Raw genomic sequence first — 22,409 nt, forward strand, 5'->3', positions numbered from 1 at the left:
GTGTGACTAAAAGACTACATTAACATCAGAGACATACTACTCTATTTAGTAAGCCCAACTTGATAAGAATGTCATTTTTCTAAAATATTTTTATAAGTTAACTTTAATATTATTTTTAAAAACCAGTTTTTAATTTAAAAATTATGTTTAGAATTTATCTGGGTTTTTAAAGTGTTTAGATAGCAAAAATGATGTGGGACCAGAGCTTCTCTTTTATTACAATTCAGTATTAGTAAAAGCTTAATTAGTTTAGGAAGAGAAAGTAGATTGGATATTTTAAACAGGAAAATATTATATAAGGATAGTCAGGTATATTAAACTGAGAAACCAGAGTTTCTGCAAAGTCAAGACAGTTGACCTTGGAACACATAGGCAAAAGCAGAATTTGAAAGCTCAGTCTGAGTTCTGATAATATTTTCTTAACTCTTTTTTATTATTTTTTTTAAATTTAATTTTATTTTTAAACTTTACATAATTGTATTAGTTTTGCCAAATATCAAAATGAATCCACCACAGGTATACATGTGTTCCCCATCCTGAATGCTCCTCCCTCCTCCCTCCCCATTCCATCCCTCTGGGTCGTCCCAGTGCACCAGCCCCAAGCATCCAGTATTGTGTATCGAACCTGGACTGGCAACTCGTTTCATACATGATATTTTACATGTTTCAATGCCATTCTCCCAAATCTTCCCACCCTCTCCCTCTCTTACAGAGTCCATAAGACTGTTCTATCATCAGTGTCTCTTTTGCTGTCTCGTACACAGGGTTATTGTTACCATCTTTCTAAATTCCATATATATGTGTTAGTATACTGTAATGGTGTTTTTCTTTCTGGCTTACTTCACTCTGTATAATAGGCTCCAGTTTCATCCACCTCATTAGAACTGATTCAAATGTATTCTTTTTAATGGCTGAGTAATACTCCATTGTGTATATGTACCACAGCTTTCTTATCCATTCATCTGCTGATGGACATCTAGGTTGCTTCCATGTCCTGGCTATTATAAACAGTGCTGCGATGAACATTGGGGTACTCGTGTCTCTTTCCCTTCTGGTTTCCTCAGTGTGTATGCCCAGCAGTGGGATTGCTGGATCATAAGGCAGTTCTATTTTCTTAACTCTTAATGGTTAAATATTATTAATCATATTTTCTTCCTTATTTTATGAGGCAGCATTTTCCCAGTAAGAGATTATTAAACATTGAAATAATTATTATCTTCCACCAGACCTCATTTTATTAACCACCCCAATATTCAGCTTAGTTTATCCATGGTTTAAAAGATATTCCCTCTCTTCACTGTCTCATGTAAGACTGCTGTCATTAAAACAATGATAACCTCTCATTTGGATAATCAGAGGCTCTCTGTGATTCTCTTCTTTCATGAATATTTAGCTACCCAAAGTTAAAATGCAATTTTTCTAAAATACAAATTTGAACACAATATATTCTTTTATTTTTTATTTTTTTAATTTTATTTTATTTTAAAACTTTACATAATTGTATTAGTTTTGCCAAATATCAAAATGAATCCACCACAGGTATACATGTGTTCCCCATCCTGCACCCTCCTCCCTCCTCCCTCCCCATACCATCCCTCTGGGTCGTCCCAGTGCACCAGCCCCAAGCATCCAGTATTGTGCATCGAACCTGGACTGGCAACTCGTTTCATACATGATATTTTACATGTTTCAATGCCATTCTCCCAAATCTTCCCACCCTCTCCCTCTCTCACAGAGTCCATAAGACTGTTCTATCATCAGTGTCTCTTTTGTTGTCTCGTACACAGGGTTATTTTTACCATGTTTCTAAATTCCATATATATGCGTTATCCACAGTGCTTCCCTGCTGCCTGCAGAATAAAAGAAATCTTCCTTGTCTTGTTATATAGGTCTGTATGAGTTCCATGAATTTCCTTCAAAGTTTCTCTTACTCCCTCTCTTGTGCATTAAAATAAAAAACTAAATTTCAGGAAGTTTTGAAACTTTCCTTGATCATTTAGATCACTCATCTCTAAAGACTGCACTCTATACGTATTTCTATATTTGCTTGTATTCACTGGGTTTAACATATGGCATGTTAGCTCTCTAGTCAGATATTTTCCCCTCAATTACTGTGACCTCAAGTAGAGAAATTACTTATGCCTAGGAATTTTTATAGGGCAAAGAGTACATAAAAATTCAATAAGTATTGGATTGATAAAAGAATTCTCACTAAGGCACATCAGATCAGATCAGTCGCTCGGTCGTGTCCGACTATTTGCGATCCCATGAATCGCAGCATGCCAGGCCTCCCTGTCCATCACCAACTCCCGGAGTTCACTGAGACTCACATCCATTGAGTCAGTGATGCCATCCAGCCATCTCATCCTCTGTCATCCTCTGCTCCTCCTGCCCCATATCCCTTCCAGCAGAAGAGTCTTTTCCAATGAGTCAACTCTTCGCATGAGGTGGCCAGAGTACTGGAGTTTCAGCTTTAGCATCATTCGTTCCAAAGAAATCCCAGGGCTGATCTTCAGAATGGACTGGCTGGATCTCCTTGCAGTCCAAGGGACTCTCAAGAGTCTTCTCCAACACCACAGTTCAAAAGCATCAATTCTTCGGCGCTCAGCCTTCTTCACAGTCCAACTCTCACATCCATACATGACCACAGGAAAAACCATAGCCTTGACTAGATGGACCTTTGTTGGCAAGGTAATGTCTCTGTTTTTCAATATGCTATCTAGGTTGGTCATAACTTTCCTTCCAAGGAGTAAGTGTCAACAAAATATAAAATTTACTTGTTTATTTTATTACAGTTTTCTTGTAAAAAGGAAGGATATCCAAAAATAATTTATCAGATTAATTAATATTCAAATGATGGGGAGATACAATTATTCATGTCAGAGAAACCATGAAATAAATTCATTTAGCCTCTGGGCAGTTGAGTTACTTACATGTCACCCTTCAGGCTGTGCACTGCAGAGTGATTCTCTCACTAAGAGTTCACAAAGATTTCTTCAGAAAATATGATATTTCATTTGCTTATTACATTAGCTTGTGCTACCTCTACCATGTATATTTATATCCACATAACACATGTTACTAATGCAAGCAAAATGAAGATGAAGCACAGAGAAAGTCATTCCATTCTGAATCAAACAGGCAAATCATATTCCAAATGTACTTTTCAGCTGTAAATACGTGGAATTCTTTTTTTTTTTTTAATTTAATTTTATTTTTAAACTTTACATAATTGTATTAGTTTTGCCAAATATCAAAATGAATCCGCCACAGGTATACATGTGTTTCCCATCCTGAACCCTCCTCACTCCTCCCTCCCCATTCCATCCCTCTGGGTCGTCCCAGTGCACCAGCCCCAAGCATCCAGTATCGTGCATCGAACCTGGACTGGCAACTCGTTTCATACATGATATTTTACATGTTTCAATGCCATTCTCCCAAATCTTCCCACCCTCTCCCTCTCTCATGGAATTCTAATAAATGAAAACTTTATGATTAAATATTTGTAAGATCAATGGGTACAACTTTTTAATCAGTTGCTTCCCCAAGTTGTTATAATTTCCAGGACTTTCATTTACATTACTGTAAAAAGAGAATTAAAGTATCTTTTCTCTAGGCTCTTTCTCAGAGCTTCTTTGACATCTTTGTTCCTCAGAGAGTAAATGAAAGGACTCAACATAGGAATGACTAGGGTGTAACATAAGGAAGCCACTTTACTGAGCTCAGGAAATGTATCAGGAGTGAGATACATGATAATGCTGCATAAGAAAAAAGAAACCTACTTATGAATATAGAGATCAGAGCAAGAAATCTTCTGAAGTGGACGGTCATCACAGTAAAAATGGTCAATGGTTCGAGATGCACAAAAGGATAAAGTAAATGTCATGCTGGTTTGAAGAACTGAGCTGATGCAGCCAAAAAAATAGGAACCAGCCACCAACTGAACACAGAGATGTGTTGACATCTGCACAGAGTAGAGGAGTGGGTTGCAGATGGCAATGAAGCGGTCATAAGCCATGACTGCTAGGAGAAATCCTTCAGTCACAATGAAGAGAGCAAAGAGAAAGAACTGGCTAATACAGCCTGCCAATGAGATGGACTTGCTCTCAGACCAGAAGTTGCTCATAGCTTTGGGTGCAATAACAGAAGAATAGAAGAGATCAATGAAGGAGAGTTTGCCTAGGAAAAAATAATTGGTGTGTTCAGCTGGGGGTCCGTCATAATAATGACCATCATGCCAACATTTCCTAGAAGGATCCTGGGGTAGATAGGCAGAAATAGCAGGAGGAGGAGAATGTTTATTTCCAGGCAGACCCTGAAGCCAACAAGAATGAGGTCAGTTGCTTCTGAGTAGTTGCTTGTTCCCCTGTCACCCATGGCAGACAACTGCTGGGAGGCAAAAGAAATGAAATTGCGACTTTGAGTCATCAATTTGTCAATATGCTCTTAAATGTAGCTATACATTATTTACTTCTTAATCAGAAAAGGTATACAAAACAATTTTAACGTCAATAAGATGCATGATTTGGATTTAGATATTACTAAACTTCAGGAATTGTTATTCCATTAAACAATGAAAGAAGTTATTTGGTTATTTTATTTAAATCATACATTGGCAAGGATTTCTGTAAGAAATTAGCATATTTTATTGTCTAAGATTACTCACATTCTGAATTTCTATTCTTGCTATATTTATTGTTAAAAATTATCTTATCCAAATTAGGAGTATTACATCTGATCTAAAATAAGCATATTGCAGGGAATCTCTATGGTAGTGTTTATAGCCATTATGATAGCTAAGTCAGTATTTGTGTCATTACATGACAGTATTAAAAATATTTGAAATATTTTATTTTATTTTACCTCAATATATTTAGTTTCCATTGTTATTGGAGCCATCTTTGAAAACAATGTGATTAGACAATATTGGTAAATTAAGTAAAATAAAAAATCACTGAGTAGATAAAGTTCTCTAACTCTACTTCTAAACATACGTTCCTTTTTTCATATCAAAGTCATTCTTTCAAATACATGAATTTTAATTGCTTCATTACAAATGTGGAACTTGCATTAATCGTCATTTAATTTTAAAAAATGTCGTAATTACTTGGCCCTCTCTTTAAAAGCAAAGAGAGAAGCTGGTGAATATTCCAATCCTTATACCACAATGAACAACTTTCTACCAAGGCTGCATCAATTCAAGAGATCTCACCCTTTAGACAGAGAAAGGAAACTTCAGTGATATACATAAAGAAAATCCCTTTCCTGAATTCTAGTGTACCTGATATGTCTTAAAGTAAGGATAACTGGATAACTATGGATATTTAAAGATCATAGCAACCTTTTGTCTATAATCTGTGATCATGAGCTAGTGAATCAAAAGTGGTGTTTTTAACGGCCTCAGTTATTTTTAAATCTCTGATACCTTTTTCAAGAGTATTTTAGCATTGAGCTTCTACTCATCCTCTATGATGGATTCCACTGGGAGAGGGGTAATCGTGAAGTCAATTATGGAGACACAAGTATAGACTCCAGGGCTGTTGTCCATAAGGACTGAAATAACCTCAGGTACAGTTTAATAATAGTCCAAATACAAGGAACTTTTCCTTCTATAGTTGTGTATATTCTTTGGGAAATATTTCTGGACTTTATTTTCTTTACTGACAAAGAAAAACTTTATGGCATTATCTCAACATACATATTGGTAAGCATAGAAAAGAGATTTAAAAGTTTGCATATGAGGAAAGTTTTAGATAAGTAAATATTTTAAGTTATGTAGTAAATTATACTTATGATTAAAAAAAATCCCATTTCAATTTGTAATTTTGGAAAAGGTCAGTTTTGATTCCAATTCCAAAGAAAGGCAATGCCAAAGAATGCTCAAACTACCGCACAATTGCACTCATCTCACCTGCTAGTAAAGTAATGCTCAAAATTCTCCAAGCCAGGCTTCAGCAATACGTGAACCCTAAACTTCCTGATGTTCAAGCTTGTAGGGATTTTCTCCCCGGGACTTGGAAATGATGAATCTGAAAGAACAAAACTTGGACAGTCTCTTGTAAGGACTGACAAATTTATTTCTGCAGTCGAGCCTTTTTATAGAAGCAGGAACAAAGAGCTTAGAGTATATGGCCAGCAGAGCGCATACGGGGTTAAGACATAATCAGTAAAAGATATTTCAAGGACAGCGCGTTCTAAATGACCTCCTTTTGTTTTTAGCTTAAGCATGGTAGCTGCTAGTTGGACTCCATTGTGAGAGGCTTGGAGTCTTGAATAGAGACATCTGTATCCTATAATCAATGACAGAAAAAGTAGGGTGATTAATACATATATAAAAACCAAGTTCTTGGGTCTAGGGACAATAGGGTTTTAGTTAAAGGATCATAAAATTGAGTGCTGTACAACTCCTTAGGTACCTCAACTTGAAAATTAGCATTTTGTTGTTTCAACAGATTGATGTCTAAACTTGAGTTGTTTGTGAGATCCTGAAAATGCGCTTTAACTTTATCCCAAGGATATTCAGTGTATTATAAGGCATGTTAGTCAGACAAAAAGACATAAAATTCCAGTGACAACGTATATGTGTTTGGAAAGTCAGTTGCTGCATTTGATCTCCTAAGTGGATTATCACAGCTTGTAACTCATTAATTCGTGTTTGTAATTGCTGATCTATTTGGGCTTGTCGAATCCAAAAATCATGAGAGTCGTTGTGCCATACAGTGATAAAATCATGATTTTGTATAGAATTGTGTAATGCCATATCAGACAGGGTTCCTACTGTAACAATGGATATTAGACTAAGAATGCCATCAATAATCCACCCTATTATGCACTTCGACCTTTTCAGACCATTTCTGAGCAGAACTGAAAGGAATACAGAGTCGGCCCATGGCTCTGTTAAATTGACAGGAAGCCATAGTTTAGACCTCTGCTTGACTATAGTGACGTTGGCGTTGTGGTAAGAAATAGTATGGTTTAAACATGTATATAAAGCACAAGCTGTACAGTTAACAATTTTAGCAGAAATATCTATATCAAAGTTACCTACAATAAACATGTACGGGAGGTGCACACAGGATTGGATATAACCTGTACTATTATACATAAAGTTATAGTTTTGGGGTTTTAAAGCCTTCACAGTACATTGGCAAAGCATTCCAGTGCAGCAGGAATCTTCCAAATATGCCATTGTTCAGGTCCTATAAGAGGGACTATAATTCTGGGCCAAGGTGGAGATAACCCTCCATTATACCAATTTAACAATACATCCTTATCAGTCCAAAAGCCAATATTGGTCTTATGGAATCCCCATGTGTTGACTCTATGATACCACGAGCAGCTATGATTTTTTTCTTGCTCCTCAGAGCAATTCACAAATAACCCTTTGGGCCCCCAATCCACGAATTTGAATATGGACTGATTTTGTTGTTTGATAGAAACCATCCCGAACTGTTCCCGGCAGTTAGACTAATATAGTGGTTGAATTGATTGTTTCTTTTTCCAAGATACAGCATCACATATTAGTTCTGTAGGCTGGAAAAGTGAGTCAGTATAGTTAGCTATTTGTCCAGGATAATGTCTTTCAGAACCATTTAAGAGGAAGGATGCAGTTGCAAACATTCCTATACTGTAGGCGGAAACATTGTGTACCGAGTAAGCCCACCATTGTGGGAATATAGTCATGCACAAAGAGTGAACTCCGAAGCATATAGGTAGTGTCTCGAATCCAATTGAAACATTTATCTTTTTTCCTTCATCTTCTTCATGAATTGACCCCTGCTTTGACCATGGGGCAGGGAAGTGCAGACTATCGTTGGTGAATACCATAGGGGCCTTGTCAACCCAATCCACTATGGATAACAAAGGTGGATTAGGTATATATGTCCAATAAATATATTCCACACTTACCCCAGAGGAACAGGAAAGAACAGTTAACATTGCCAGAAACAGCTTAATCTGGAGTCATAGGAGTTCCAGTGTTCTTCAGTGTTTGCTCAGCCTGACGAGTCATGTTTTTCACTTGAACCCATGTCAGGTAAGGATTCAGACAATGGCGTTTCCTCGTTGGCTCCTTCAAGGTCATTGACGAGACCCTTCGCGTCAGCTTCATCACTTGCCAAGGGAGTCCAGTCTTGGGGTCCTTCTCGGTAACGGACAGGGCGAAGGGAAACCCAGATTTCTTCTCCATCTGCAACGACAAGACCATAACCCTTGCCTAGGAGTCGTAAGATTCCTGGCAGCCATTGATTGAATTGCTTATACCATATCGGTGTATTGATTTCTAATTTGCTGTTTTTGTCTTCTGCAAAATGTCTATCTGCATGAGTGTCAGAATTATTTTTTGTTAAGTTTAAAAAATTTAGGGAATAAAGAATTAAAGATAATAATAATTGAGGGTTCATAGGATAAGAAGTGTACCTCCTATTATAAATTCCCCCTTTCTGTTTTAATAAATGAGTTTTTAGGGTGTGGTGGGCTCTTTCAATAATGGCTTGGCTTTGGGGATTATAGGATAATGTGTACCCTCACACATTCCTGTAATGTGTGTGATGTTCCATTCTGATAAAAATGAACGAAACGAGTGCGAGGTAAATGCAGGACCATTGTCTGTTTTCAGGACTGAAGGAATCCCCATAATGGGGAAGGTGAGTAAGAGTGTGGAAATGGAGTGTTTGCTGGATTCTGAAGAGACAGGTATTGCCCAGATAAAGCTGGAAAAATGTATCTATTGAGACAAAAAGCAAAGAAAACTTTCCTAGGGAGCACTGAGTGAAGTCAGACTGCCAAAGGGAATTAGGCTGTTGGCTTTGGGGGATAACTCCTGAAATCGTAGTTTGTAAGTGCAGAGGGGCGCAGACATCATAGGTTTTAATAATATGCCTTGCTTCAGTGAGAGGAATATGGTATTTAGAGTGCAATCTGTTAGCATTGGTATGAAGATTAGCATGTTTGTCACTGGCAGACGTAAAGACGGGAGCTATGAGCCTGTCAATGGCATCATTTCTTGCAACCGGAGGGCCAGGTAAACCTGAATGAGCACGTATATGTTCAATGGAGAAAGGTTCCATACGTGAGTGAATTAAGGCTTGAGTTTGTGAAAAAAGAGTATATAATTCTTCATCTAGATTATATAAAAAGGCGGTAACAAAGTCGGGAAAAAGGGAAGCAAGGTATTTGGAATCCGTATATACGTTGAGGGATAATGGTTGAAGAGACAAGAGAGCATATAAAACATACAATTCAATTCTTTGTACTGAAGAATAGGTAGTGGGTAATTTTCTTTGATATTAGGGCCAACAATCCCTGTTATGCCTTTCTTGTTGCCATCAATGAAATAGGTGGGTGCATTGGAAATAGACTGGGATGCAATGATATTAGTTATAATGAATTTAGTACATTGTAGAAAGTCCCATAATTTTCCTTTTGGCAAATGAAATGAGATAACATTTTGAAAATCATTTAATGCTATTTGCATGGTCAGGTTATACTGTAAGGCAATTTGCAATTCCTTTTTTTGTCAAGGGGACGTGTATTGTATATGGATCAAATCCAGACAAAATTTGTACGTGGCTTCTCCCTGACACAATTAATTGCCCTATTTTCTCAATATATGATACGATTTTTTTAGACTGTTTAGTGTATAAATATATCCATTCTATTGGGCTGTGTTGAGCTATAATTGCAGTGGGCAAATGTTCAGTGGGGAATATATATAAAGAAACCAGTTGATCATGATCTAGCCGAGTTGAGAAAGATTGTTGAATGTGTTCCTCCATTAAGGCTAGCTCTTCTCTGGCCTCTTTTGTTTGCTGCCTAGGGCTATTAGGGTTAAGGGATCCCTTTAAAATTTTAAATAGATTTTGTAAGGCATAGGTGGGGATGCCAACAGATGGCTGTAGCCAATTAATATCTTCTAGCAACTTTTGAAAATCATTCAGCGTGCATAGAGACTGCACAGAAATTTGAGATTTTTGAGGTTTGATTTTAGATTCTTCCATAACATGTCCTAAATAATTAAAGGGTGCTTTCAATTGAATTTTATCTGGTGCAACAAGCAGGCCATGATTTTGAAGAGTAATAGTAACTTCATTATATAACTGTTGTAAACAGAGTTCAGATTCCATGGAGAGAAGTATATCATCCATGTAATGAATTATGAAAGCAGTAGGATATTTATCTCTAATGGGTTGTAATAAAACAGATATGAGATATTGGCAAATGGTAGGAGAGTTCATCATTCCCTGAGGTAGAACCTTCCATTGAAATCTTTTAACAGGAGCCATGTGATTTCTAGAAGGAACTGAAAAAACAAAATGTTTTCTATCTTTAGGATGCAAAGTAAAAAAGCAATCTTGTAAAATAATAATTATAGATTAGCCTTTTGGTACCATGGAAGGGGAGGGTAATCTAGGTTGTAAAGGCCCCATAGGCTTTATAGTATTATTAATATTTCTTAGATCTATCAACATTTGCCATTTTCTTGATTTCTTTTTTATTACATTAGTTTTATCCACTCCTAGTAGTCTAGAAGGAGCCACAATTTTACCCCAATCAAGGGGTTATTTTTCCACTCTAATGATTGAAATGTTAGCTCTGGTATCTAGCATGCCTGTGAAATTTTTTCCCTGTATGTGTAAAGTGAGCATGGATTTCTGATGTTCCTTTAACAAGGTGGATAGTGCAGCAGCAAGGCTGGTATTACCAAAGCCTCCCTGCCGAATTTTATCAGATGCTTTCATTGGTTTGACATATGGTAAAAGTAATAATTGTGCAAAATGTTCCCCTTTTTGTAAATATATATTCCCCATTTTCACAACATTTACCATAACATGTATTTCCCCTTTATAATCTTCATCAATAACATCTGTTAATACCATTAAACCTTTCATTGTGCAGCTATTATGTCCCAAAATTAGTCCCACCGTCCCGGATGGAATTGGGCCATAATATCCGGTGGGAATTTTGTGGGGATTATATAATTCCATTAATTCATGTCATAAGGACTAGGTATATCAATGCAAGCACTCTTAGATGTAGCTGCTTGTAGCATCATAACATTGAGTCCTCCTTTTGTAACGGGGCTAGATGATGGCCCCTGTTGTTTTTGTTGTGCATCGGGGGTCAATGTGTTTCCATCCTTATCAAATTTAGAATGACATTCATTCAGCCAATGGAACCCCTTTTTACATCTTGGACATACTCCTGGGGGTCTCTTCTTATTAGAAGTAGTAGTATTTTTTTTTGGCCTGTGTTGGCAGGTGGCATTGTTTTTTCATATGTTTGGCCTTCCCGCAGTTAAAACATTTGGCATTAGCAGCTTTCTGTACAATAAAGGTTTCTAATGTCACCAATTTTGCTCTACGGGACATAGATCTGATATCCTTATAAGCTTTCAAATATTCCATAAGAGAGCCAGTCTCTAGAATTGGTCTAAACATGGATTGACATTCCTCATTAGTGTTTTCAAAAGCAAGTTGTTTTAAAATAATATTTTGTAAAGTCACATCCTTAATAGATTTTTCGATTGCATCTTTTAATTTCCCTATAAATTGAGAATATGCCTCCTCATGTCCTTGAATAATCTTAACAAATGAACCATCAGAGTTCATGCTATCAACCTTTGCCCATGCCTTGTAGGCAGTTTCTTTAATGAAATGTAACATCTGAGGGTTAATATTAGCTAATTGTGCAATCATATAGGTCATGGCTCTTGTTTCAGTGAGTATATCACAGGTTAAATTGGAAGGGTTACCATGAGATTGCTGGTCAATCATCATTTGTTGGGTCTCATCATTAACCCATATTTGCCATTAAAGTAATTGTTGAAGATTTTGAACCATCTTTGCTATTTGAAAAAAATCATATGGCATATAATGATCAGCCCATCCTCCGAGGAATTCTACACAGTAAGGAGAAGTAGGTCCATACAGAATGCATGCTTTCTTAAAGCTAGACAACATGCCAAAATCTAGATTAGCCCATGTATTTTGGCCTTGGGCAGGTTGATTAAACTGTATTGGGAAAGCAAAAGCACAAGCAGGTATCTCCTGAGGAGAAGTGAAATGATTAGTATGAGCAAAGTTAGCAACTGCTGTTACAGGTGGAGCAGAAGGAAAAACCTCAGATTTGGGCTGTCCGTTGAATGAAATGACCTCCATTCTAAGTGGCTTCAGTTTTGACACATCCTGTATATATATGTCGCTAAGTTGTTTTTCTAAGGATTGTGTCTGATTGAGCATAACATTCTTATATTTCAAAGCACCTTGCATATCTTGTTCCTTAAGCTCATATTCATGTAGGGCTGAATAGTCTTTACTTCCAAATCAACGTTATGCCCTTCAATTTGTTCTATGATAGCCCGTATGAGTGACCATGTAACCCTTGCCGATATGCTCGCAAAACATTACTTTTAACCCTTTTCTATATGTCTAGATTGAGTGTCCCCTCTTCTGGGAACCATGAATTGTTCCAGTAAAATATGATAGCAACCGTTCAATTGATCTCTTGAAATAGTAATACCATTTTGTTTCAGAAAATGGTGCATTATAGAAATGACAGGAATCTTATTGCTATGTTGTCCCATCCTGCTTGCCTCTTTCTGCAGGGCTCGTCGCTTTGTTCAGGCTTCCTTTCATGTTCCTGTTCGTGGCGCCACTTGTGGGGATTTTCTCTCCGACTTGGAAATGACAAACCTGAAAGAACAACACTCGGACAGTCTCTTGCAAGGACTGACAAATATATTTCTGCAGTCGAGCCTTTTTATAGAAGCAGGAACAAAGAGCTTAGAGTATATGGCCAGCAGAGTGCGTACGGGGTTAAGACATAATCAGTAAGAGATATTTCAAGGACAGTGCATTCTAAATGACACAGGTGTTTATCCCATGACCCATTTTCTCAAGCAACATCTTTAATATTATTAAATCTTGGCGCCGAGCATAGCTAAAAGCAGGAGATGTTTTTCAGCTATTGCAAAGCCTGGGTACTTCTGGCCTTCCACCATTTTCCCAAGGACCTTCTCCTTCAAGGATATTTTGCGCTGCACTTCCGAACAAAGCTGGTTTTAGAAAAGGCAGATGAACCAGACATCAAATTGCAAACATCTGCTGGATCATGGAAAAAGCAGGAGAGTTCCAGAAAAACATGTATTTCTGCTTTATTGACTATGCCAATGCCTTTGACTGTGGGGATCACAATAAACTGTGGAAAATTCTGAAAGAGATGGGAATACCAGACCACCTGACCTGCTTCTTGAGAAATCTGTATGCAGGTCAGGAAGCAAGAGTTCGAACTGGACATGGAACAACAGACTGGTTCCAAATAGGAAAAGGAGTACGTCAAGGCTGTATACTGTCACCCTGCTTATTTAACTTATATGCGGAGTGCATCATGAGAAACTCTGGACTGTAAGAAACACAAGCTGGAATCAAGATTGCCTGTGGTGGATTCATTTTGATATTTGGCAAAACTAATACAATTATGTGAAATTTAAAAATAAAATAAAATTAAATTAAAAAATAATAATAATCCTAAAAAAAAAAAAAAAAGATTGCCAGGAGAAATATCAGTAACCTCAGATATGCAGATGACACCACCCTAATGGCAGAAAGTGAAGAGGAACTGAAAAGCCTCTTGATGAAGGTGAAAGTGGAGAGTGAAAAAGTTGGCTTAAAGCTCAACATTCAGAAAACGAAGATCATGGCATCTGGTCCCATCACTTCATGGGAAATAGATGGGGAAACAGTGGAAACAGTGTCAGACTTTATTTTGGGGGGCTCCAAAATCACTGCAGATGGTGACTGCAGCCATGAAATTAAAAGACGCTTACTCCTTGGAAGGAAAGTTATGACCAACCTAGATAGCATATTGAAAAACAGAGACATTACTTTGCCAACAAAAGTCCGTCTAGTCAAGGCTATGGTTTTTCCTGTGGTCATGTATGGATGTGAGAGTTGGACTGTGAAGAAGGCTGAGCGCCGAAGAATTGATGCTTTTGAACTGTGGTGTTGGAGAAGACTCTTGAGAGTCCCTTGGACTGCAAGGAGATCCAACCAGTCCGTTCTGAAGGAGATCAACCCTGGGATTTCTTTGGAGGGAATGATGCTAAAGCTGAAACTCCAATACTTTGGCCACCTCATGCAAAGAGTTGACTCATTGGAAAAGACTCTGATGCTGGGAGGGATTGGGGGCAGGAGGAGAAGGGGATGACAGAGGATGAGATGGCTGGATGGCATCACTGACTGGATGGACGTGAGTCTGAGTGAACTCTGGGTGTTGGTGATGGACAGGGAGGCCTGGCGTGCTGCAATTCATGGGGTCGCAAAGAGTTGGATACGACTAAGTGACTGAACTGAACTGAACTGATGCTTCTTAATGTAGGTATATTTCATGATATGGCAAATGCCCACTATCACAAATTCAAAGTGAGGTAATGGTTGATAATTCTATGTATTTCTATATTTAAATACAAAACAGTTAGATAATATATTGGAAGAGATGATAGTATTCAATACATTTAAAAAAATCCTTTGTAAAAACAGTTTAAGATCAGGATCTATATTTGAAAATTCTTTCAAAATTACATGGTGACTGAAAGACTACATTAAAGTCACAGTCATAGTATGCTACTTAACAAGCCTAATTTTCTAAGAATGCCATTTTTCCTAAATATGTTTGTATTTTAATTTTATTTTTAGAAAATAACTGTCTAAATTAAAAAAAAAGCATTTTTATATTTTATCTGGGTTTTATAAGTGTATAAACACCAAAATGATGTGGGACCAGGTCTTCTTTTTAATATAATACAGTATTAGTAAAAGTTTAACCAGTAGAGGAAGAGAAAGCAGTTTAGATATTTTAAAAAGGAGAATACTAATTAAGGTTAATTAAGGCCTGTTGACAATCATATGTCTTTGTGAAAAATGGATATTCAGATCCTCTGCTTGCTTTTAAAATGATTGCTTTTTGCTTCTTTTTTGTTTGTTTGTTTACTTTTGTTTTTGAATTGAGTTGTATGTGTGGTTTTTTTTGGCATATTTTGAATATTAACCTCTTATAAAATGTATTGTTTGCAAATATTTTCTCCTATGTAGTCGGCTTGCCTTTACATTTTGTTCAAAGAGTCCTTCATCTGCAAAGGTTTTCGGTTGATGAATTATTGGTAATAATTTCAAGTGAATTTTTCTCTTTTTCCCTTGTTTTTGTCTATTATTAGACTATTTGTTTGTACCTAAGGTTACTTCAGTCCTCATGGACAACAGCCCAAGAGTCTTCACCTGCGGTACCATAATTGACGTTACGATTACTCCTCTCCCAGTGGAATCCATCACAGAGGATGAGCAAAAATTCAATGCTGAAATATCCTGATGAAGGTTTCACAGGCATTAAATAACTAACACCATCTTAGACACCACTACCCACACTCTAGTTCATGATCATGGACTCTGGACGATGCAAGTTGCTATGGCCTTTAAATATCCATGGTTACCCAATTATATTTATCTTAAAACACCTAAGGTTTAACAGAATTCAGGAAAGGGATTTCCCTTTATGTATATCAGTGAACTTTACTTGCATTATCTAAACAGTGAGATCTCTTGAAGTGATGGAGCCTTGGTAGAAAGTCATTCACTGCAGTGTAAGGATTGGAATATTCACTACCTTCTTTCTCTGCCTCAAAAAGAAGTTTAAATGACTGTGATATTTTTTAAATGACTGTTAATGGAAATGAAATCTTTACAATGAGGCAATAAAAATGTATATATTGGGAGAATGGCTTTGACCTGAGAAAAGGAAAATATTTGAAAATTCCACTAGAGAACTTTATCTTCACTTAGTGAATTTTGGATGTTATTAATTATGCAAATAATGGCTATTTTATTCTATTTTCAAAGATGGCCTACATAAATAAGGTAAATGAAATATATTGAGCTAAATAAGGTAAAAATATTTTCAATTTATTTACTACTGTAATGTAATGAATCAAACACTAACTTCACTCTCAGGAGGGCTATAAACACTATCATATAGATTACATTGGAGAAGGAAATGGCAACCCACTCCAGTGTTCTTGCCTGCAGAATCCCATGGGTGGGGGAGCCTGGTAGGAGGTCATCTATGGGATCGCACAGAGTCAGACACGACTGAAGTGACTGAGCAGCAGTAGCAGAGATTACATGAGATACTTTTATTTTAGATAATGTGCATACTACAATTTTAGATGAAGAAAGCATCTAGCTATAAACATTTTAAGAATAGAAATTTAGAATGTGAGTGATTTTAGGCAATAAAATAGGCTAATTTCTTGCAGAAACCCCTGTCAATTATGATTTAAATAAAATAACCAAAGGATATCTTTCACTGCTTAATAGAATAACAGTTTAAGAAGCCTAATGACATCTACTTCAAATTCTTGCATCTTCCTGACATTAAAATTGTTTTGTATGCAATATCTTATTAAGCAGTAAGTAATTTAATTCTACATTTAAGAAAGTATTAATAGCACTAGAATCAAAGCCACAGTTTCATTTATTTTGCCTTGTGCCTCTCAGCAGATTTCTGCCATGGGTGACAGGGAAACAAGCAACCACTCAGAAGTGACTGACTTCATTCTTGTCGGCTTCAGGGTCCACCCAGAGTTCCACATCCTCCTCTTCCTTTTTTTTCTGCTTGTCTATGCCATGATCCTTTTAGGAAATGTTGGCCTGATGGTCATTATTATGACTGATCCCCGGCTGAACACACCAATGTATTTCTTCCTAGGCAACCTGTCCTTCGTTGATCTCTTCTATTCATCTGTTATTGCACCCAAGACTATGAGCAACTTCTGGTCTGAGAGCAAGTCCATCTCATTTGCAGGCTGTGTGACCCAACTGTTTCTCTTTGCCCTCTTCATTGTGACCGAGGGGTTTCTCCTGGCAGTCATGGCTTATGACCGCTTCATTGCCATCTGCAACCCACTCCTCTACTCTGTGCAGATGTCAACACATCTCTGTGTTCAGTTGGTGGCTGGTTCCTATTTTTTTGGCTGTATCAGCTCAGTTCTTCAGACCATCATGACATTTACTTTATCCTTTTGTGCTTCTCGAAACATTGACCATTTTTACTATGATGAGCGTCCACTTCTGAGGATTTCTTGTTCTGATCTCTATATTCCTAATATGGTATCCTTTTTCCTATGTACCATTATCATTTTGCCTACCATAATTGTAATTATTGTGTCTTATATATATATATTGTATCCACAGTTCTAAAAATATGCTCCACTGAGGGGCGAAAGAAAGTCTTCTCCACTTGCAGCTCTCACCTGGGAGTCGTGAGTGTACTGTATGGTGCCGTCATCTTTATGTATGTCATCCCTGACAGATTCCCAGAGCTGAGTAAAGTGGCCTCCTTGTGTTACACCCTGGTCACTCCCATGTTGAATCCTTTTATTTACTCTCTGAGAAACAAAGATGTCAAAGAAGCTCTGAGGAAGATCCTGGGGAAAAAACTATGTTTATTTAATTCTATATTAACTGAAAATAGAATTAAGTAAATGTAATATTCTGAAAGTGCTGAGCTTTATAATAACTTAGAGAAGCACTGATTCAAATCTTAAGAGACTTTATTTGTTTGAATCCCATATATTAAGAATATATACTTTGGAAGATGTATTTGGACCTAATCAGAATACATACATCAGGAAGATGGACTATATTTTGCCTGGCTGTTGATTTGGAATGGAATGACTTTCTCTGTACTTCCTTTTGGATAATGATAATGGTTTCCATGTAATTTGTTTTTAGGACATATATATTCCAACTTCTGACTCTTTGAGGCTGTTGTTTGGGATGTATTTTTTATCTCGAGTCAGTACCATATGTTATATATATATATATATATATATATATATACACACACACACACACACACACACACTTGGTAGAGGTAACACAGTCTGATGTATTAAGAAAGATAGAACAAAGTACCAGATTTATTAAAGAAATCTTTGGGAATATCTATTGAGAGAATCAGATACTCAGCAGTACACAGTCCAAGTGTGAAATGTAAGTAACTCTTAATTGTCCAGAGGCTAACCGAGTGGCACATTTATCTCATGGTTTCTTTGGCTGAATCATTATTATTTCTCCCCTTCATTTGAATAAGCTGATAAACTGATAAATTGTTTTTTAAAATTGTACCTTTTCACAAGGAAACTGTAATACAAATAAACAACAGTAAATATAATTCATATTTTGTTATATATGCCTCTGTGAGAATTCATTCATCAAATTAATACTTATTGAAGTTTTATATACACTGTGCCCTATAAAAATTCCCAATTTTAAATGATTTCTGTACTTGAGCTCACACTAATTGATGGAAAAAATAGCTAAATAGAGAGCTATTAATAACATGTCATATGATAAACCCAGTGAATAAAGTGACTGAAAGTTTCTCAGTCGTGTCCAAATCTTTGCAACTCTATGGGCAGTCCATGGAATTCTCTAGGCCAGGATACTGAAGTGGGTAGCCCTTTCCTTCTCCAGGGGATCTTCCCAACACAGGGATTGAATCCAGGTCTTCTTCATTGCAGGCAGATTCATTACCAGCTGAGCCACAAGGGTAGAAATTACAAAGACAGAGCAGCTTCTACAAATGAGTAATATAAATTATCAGGGAAAACTTCATAAGTACATTTGTAAACATAAATGAACTTAAGTAAGGTGAAATAGAAAAGTTTCTGTGAAAATGCAATTAAATAATGATATGTTAAACTTCTAAAAATTTAATTCCTGATATTAATGTAAAAGAGAGGGAGTGAGATTTAAGACTTAAAAGGAAATTCATGGAAATTGTGCACATCTGTATAAGAAGACAAGGAGTTTGCTTATTTTCTGCAGACCACAGGGAAGCACTAGGGATTTTTCTTTAAAGAATATATTGTGTTCAAATTGACATTTTAGAAAAATCACATTGGTAATTGTGGTAGATAAATGTTCACAGAAGAAGATAATCCTGTCTTATGACAGTGGAGAGAGGGAATACCTTTAAAATTACAGATAAACTAAACTGAATATTAATTAATGCTGATAAAGTTAAAACAAGCTAGAAGTGAGTAATGACTTCTAATGTTTGAGCATCTCTAACTGGGGAAATACCACCTAACAAAATGAGAAGAAAAGTATGAGTAATAACACTTAATCATTAAGAGTTAACAAAATTAAGTCAGGTCAGACTGAGCTTTCTCATCCTGGTTTGCCTATATGCTTGATAGTCAACTATCTTGACTTTACAGAAAGTCTTATTTCTCAGTTTAATAAAAGAATACTAAGGTCCCGTGAGCAAAGAACCTGTGCCTGGGATTTAGGTGAGGTGAAACTGAAAAGAATCACGAATTTCTTGAAGGCTTGTTCCATTATAGGACTCAGCGTGTTGCATGAAAGATTCTGTATTTTACAAGCAAAGGAGTGCTAGTAAAACATGCCTAAATAAATTGAAGACCACATTTATCTAAAACATTATTACTACTTTAATCTCATCTTGTGGCATCCCATTACATTTATAATTATAGCTGATTGTAGAGTCATAACTAGCTAATTTTACTAAATGGGAGCGTTCATGGTATTTAATCCTCTCTCAGCTGCTGATACACTAACAACAATAATATTTAAAAATTTAGCCTCCTTTTAATATTCCATTTTTAATATAAGAAATAACTAAATAAATTGTTACTTAAAATAATAAATATATAATTATTATGAATAAGCAAAACTAAACTTTCCATTTTATTGTGCAGCTTCCTATTCTTCAGGTGAAGATGAAACCTTTTCAAAAAAAAAATGTTTCTGAATCATTGCTCAAAAATATAAATTCTTGGATCTAAAGAAGACCTGCATGTTATTTTTTTAAACACTTTATTGAGGAATAATCGGTTTGAAATAAACAGTATGTATTTAAATAAAACAACTCTGTGAGTTTTGTGCCCAATGAATTCACCACCACATCAAGATACAGAATATTTCCTTCATTTCCAAATGGTTGATTAGACCTCTTTTCAAGCCATTCTTCCCTCCAAACCCATCTCCAGATAACCAGTGATCTGGATGGTATGTAATAGAATCATACAGCATGTCATCTTTTCTCTCAGGCTTCTTCACTGTGTAAAATGATTTTGAGATTTCTTCATTTTATCATGTATAAGTAACCCATTCTTTTTATTACTGAGTAATTTTCCATTTTCCATTGTACATATATTCCAAATTTTGTTTATGCACCCTTAAACAAATGGGCAATTGAGGTTTGATCAGCTTTTAGATATTGTGAATAGAGCTGATATGTGTTCATATGTGTTTGCCTAGTTTGTTTTCCTTATCTTTGCTGATTTTTGAAGCTTGAGATTCTGAGATCTTGTAATAAATATGTTTGATTTGAAGAGACTACCAGGGAAATATCTGAAAATAAAGAACAAACAAAAAAATATTTACTGAACAAAATCTACTAAATCTCAGGAAGACTGAGAATCTATGACATTTGAGCAAGAACCCACTCCTTACCTGCCCTCTCTCGTCTCAGCAGAGCTGAAAGTGCACTCATGAAAGTACAGGCAGGGACATAGAGATGCTTCTGACCCTGGGTCACAGTCAAAAGCTAGCATGTCCCCTTGATTGTTGTCGCTGCAAACATTACTTGTCCCCTCCAGTGCCACATTGAACAAGGTCTATGCAATGCAAGGGTAGCTAAAACATGTGATGATCTCTACCCAGCCCCCATTCAAAAGGTCTACCCTAAGAATGCCAGGCCAAGAGTACTGGGCCCCAATTCCAGCTACTCCCGTTCTCTTAAAGGACAGAAGTTTTGTGCTAAGAACACCATAGGCTAGTGGCCTCACTCAGAAACCTTCTCCTAAAGCAGGAGTGTCATTCTAAGCAAACTGGACCACTGTGCCTGCTTGTTTCAGAACAGATGAACGCAGGTTTTACCTAGAAAGAAAGTTGTACCATGATAGTGGAGGCCTCCACAGTTCTCTCCACTTGGACTCACTTTATTTAGAAAAACACGTAGTCAATTCAAGCTTAAGTGAACTCCAAAACTTAAAAATATTTTGTATAAGCAATTAAGAGGAGACTAGTGGTCCCATGAGAGTGAAAAGCTACCAGTAGACCAACCACGAGGCTATTTGGTGCACAGGGCCATCCTCAGTAAGTTCAGTTCAGTTTAGTTGCACTGTGCGATTCTTTGCAACCCCATGACCTGCAGCACACCAGGCCTCTCTGTCCATCACCAAACTCCCGGAGTCCACCCAAACCCATGTCCATTGAGTCAGTGGCACCATTAAACCATCTCATCCTCTGTCATTCCCTTCTCCTCCTGCCTTCAATCCTTCCCAGAATCAGGGTCTTTTCAAATGAGTCAGCTCTTCGCATCAGGGGGCCAAGTATTGGAGTTTCAGCTTCAACATTAGTCCTTCCAATGAACACCCAAGACTGATCTCCTTTAGAATGGACTGGTGGATCTCCTTGCAGTCCAAGAGACTCTCAAGAGTCTTCTCCAACACCACAGTTCAAAGAGCCCAATTTAACACCCATCAATAATTTAGCTTCAAAAGATATATCCACAATATTAACAACTAATGCACTTCAATATACAAAGAATAAAACATCCAATGAGTTGACTCATTGGAAGAGACTCTGATGCTGGGAGGGATTGGGGGCAGAAGGAGAAGGGGACGACAGGGGATGACATGGCTGGATGGCGTCACTAACTCGATGGACGTGGGTTTGAGTGAACTCCGGGAGTTGGGGATGAACAGGGAGGCCTGGAGTGCTGTGATTCATGGGATTGCAAAGAATCGGACATGACTGAGCAACTGAACTGACTGTACTGATGCAGAGTACCTAATGACAAATGCTGGGCTGGAGGAAGCAGAAGCTGGAATCAGGATTGCCAGGAGAAATATCAATAACCTCAGATATGACATGACTGGAGAGTAGGGCCAGGTCCTCATGCAGCTGTCTGGTTAGCCAAGGGATAGTTAGGCTGGTGTTGGCCTCCTGGGGGTGGCGATGGGTCCCTGATTTGCTGTCTGCACAGCTCAGTGGAGATTGGGTTGGAACTGACCTGCTGGAACTGAGCATGGGTGGGTATGTCCTCCATACTGATAGGTTTAAGTTTCCAAAATGACACTTGGTAGGCTGATGTCATCACAGTAGAAAGAGCTCCTCAAAATTGCTACTTCCAGTGTTCCCTTTCCAAGGGGGAGTCTCAGTTGCCTTCACCTATCCAGGAGGCTCTCCAAGATCAGCAGGTGGGTCTGACCCTTGCTTCTTTCGAATTACTGCTTGTGTACTGGGACTTAGAGTGTGTGACATTTTGTATGCATGGTTAAAGAGTGATGTTTCTGCTTCCTATAGCCTTCCAGATTTTCCAAA

The 22,409-nt window shown here is 37.2% G+C and overlaps 2 pseudogenes; one reads left to right on the top strand and one right to left on the bottom strand.

The window, feature by feature from the left end:
- Positions 1-3,574: 3,574 nt before the first annotated feature.
- On the bottom strand, positions 3,575-4,392 carry LOC129641513 (olfactory receptor 9K2-like; annotated as a pseudogene).
- Positions 4,393-16,529: 12,137 nt separating this feature from the next.
- Positions 16,530-17,513, top strand: LOC129641515 (olfactory receptor 9K2-like; annotated as a pseudogene).
- Positions 17,514-22,409: the final 4,896 nt, after the last annotated feature.

The sequence above is a fragment of the Bubalus kerabau genome, chromosome 1 (assembly GCF_029407905.1).
Source record: "Bubalus kerabau isolate K-KA32 ecotype Philippines breed swamp buffalo chromosome 1, PCC_UOA_SB_1v2, whole genome shotgun sequence".
Lineage (NCBI taxonomy): Eukaryota > Metazoa > Chordata > Mammalia > Artiodactyla > Bovidae > Bubalus > Bubalus kerabau.